The following is a 2,611-nucleotide window of genomic DNA, read 5'->3' on the forward strand; positions in this document are numbered from 1 at the left end:
TATTTGGAAACAGGGTCTCACTAAATTGCTGAGAGCCTCACTAAGTAGCTGAGGCTGGCCTTGAAGCTGTGTGATCCTCCTGTCTCCGCTTCCCAAGCGCGGGGATTACAAGCGTGCGCCACCACGCCGGCTTTTGCTGTTGGTTTTTAAGAGTTCTTTCTATGTGGCGGATAATCCTTCGTCAGCGCCTGTAGTGTGCAAATATTTTTCCTGGTCCATGGGTTACCTCTGAAAATGCTGAACAGCCATTCTCTTATTCGCCCGGGAGGCCAGCTGAATAAGTCTTTTTTTTTTTTTTTTTTGGTGTGTGTGTGTGGTGCTGGAGATTGAACCTAGCAGCATTCAACCCCTGAGCTACAAACTAGTTTTTTTTTTTTTTTCATTTTGAAACAGGTTTCACTAAAGTGCTGAGGCTGCTCTTAAACCTGTGAGCCTCCTGTCTCAGCCTCCCAAATACTGGGATTACAGGTGTATGCCACAATGCCTAGTTAATAATGACTACTTTCACGGGGCGTGGCGGTGCAGGATTGTAATCCCAACATTTGGGAGGCTGAGACAGGAGGATCTTGGTTCGCAGACAGCTTCAGCTAATACTTAGTGAGGCCCTTTGCAACTCAGTAGACCCAAGACCCTGTTCCAAAATAAAGGATAAAAAATTGGGCAGGGGGTGTAGCTCGGAGGTCAAATGCCTCTGGGTTCCATCCCCAGACCCGCAAAAAATTAAAAATAAAAAAAGAATAAAAATAGGGCTGGGATGTTGCCTGGAGGTAGAATGCCCCTGGGTTCAATCCCCAGTACCACACACACACACACACAGAAAAAAGGGCTGAGCTGGGGGTGTAGCTTGGAGGTAGAATGCCCCTGGGTTCTATCCTCAGTACTGAAAAAAAAAAAAAAAAGGAATACTTCCTCATTAATCATTTGCAAATAGTCATTTGACACAGTCTGGGAAATTTATATATTTATTTATTTGTGGTACTGGGGGTGGAACCCAGAGGCTTTTCTACCTCCGGGCTATACTCCCAGACCTATTTTATATTTTATTTGGAAACAGGGTCTCACCAAGTTGCTGCGAGCCTCACTAAGTAGCTGAGGCTGGCTTCGAACCTGTGTGAACCTCCTGTCTCTGCCTCCCAAGCGCTGGGTTTACAAGCGTGCGCCACCATGCCCGGCTAGTCTGGGAAATTTAAACATAGAGTATTTAGTTACTTAAGGAATGATTCTGTGTTCATTAGGGATGGGATTGGCATGGCAGTTATGTATGAACAACAGCATCCGTAGGTGATACAGACCTAAGTGTCTCTAGTAACATGACCTGTGTTGGGACTGGCTTTGAAGCCTCTGGCAGCATGATACATCCTGAAGAGCCAGGCACGATTGGCCCGTCTCAGTAACAGTGATGCCCGTGAGATTCACAAGTGGGGTTTGTAATGTTATTCTTTCTTACTCTGTTCTGAAGTTTCTACAATCCAAGTTTTTTGTGTGTGGTTTTTTGTTTTTTGTTTTTTGGTTTTGGCGTCTATGTTGGAAACCCTGAGCAGCTTCAGAGAAGAACTATTGCTCAAGGTCTTAAGACACCTGGAAGGGGGCTGACTGCAACTCAGATTCAGTGTCCCTGTGATCCTGGCCAAGTCCTTCTGTTTTCCTGGATCTCACCTGCATTGCTCTAAGACGAAGACGTTGAAAGCCGGGCGTGGTGGCGCACGCTTGAAATCCCAGCATTCGGGAGGCTGAGACAGGAATCCCAGTTCATGGACAGCCTCAGCTACTACTTAGTGAGGCCCTTTGCAACTCAGTGAGACCCTGTTTCAAAACAAGGAATAAAAAATGGGGCTGGGGGTGTAGCTTGGAGGTAGAATGCCCCTGGGTTCCATCCCCAGTATTGCGAAGAGGAAGAAGAGGAGGAGGAGGAGAAGGAGGAGGAGGAGGAGGAGGAGGACTTGATTGAGACTTGCTGAGGGCTAAGGATGGCAGGGGGCCTGGGTGTGACTGAACACACCCTCCAAGTTCTGGGGCAGGCCACCGTAGTGCGTCAGGAGGTCGGCAGGGGTCCTTGGGTTGCTCTGACCAGCTCTGGTTCTAATTTAGCCAAGGGAACACGTCCCAGAAGGGGCAACGTTGGGATTGGAAACAAGGCTCAGGGGCCCACCGGGCAGAGCTGGACGCACGGGAGTCCTGGAGGGAGAGAGCCTCGCGCCCCGGCAGGTGGAGAGCTCGCCGTCCCGGGTGTGCGGGCCTGCTGCGCGGTCTATGGGGCTGGGGGCCGGCCCGGGGTGCGCGGTCTATGGGGCTGGGGGCCGGCCGGGGCGCGCGGTCTATGGGGCTGGGGGCCGGCCCGGGGCGCGCGGTCTATGGGGCTGGGGGCCGGCCCGGGGTGCGCGGTCTATGGGGCTGGGGGCCGGCCCGGGGCGCGCGGCCTATGGGGCTGGGGGCCGGCCCGGGGCGCGCAGCAGCCGCAGCCCGGGGGCGGGAGCAGGCGGCCGGCCGGGGAGGGCGAGGGCGGGGGCTGCTATTTCTGTCCGGTGAGCGCAGCCCGAGAGGCCGGGCGGGGGAAGGGGCGCCAGCGCCGCCATATTCGCTCTCCGCAGCGGCCCCGCGGCGCGCAGCCACC

This window comes from Muscardinus avellanarius (assembly GCF_963383645.1).
Source record: "Muscardinus avellanarius genome assembly, chromosome: 22".
Classification (NCBI taxonomy): Eukaryota; Metazoa; Chordata; class Mammalia; order Rodentia; family Gliridae; genus Muscardinus; species Muscardinus avellanarius.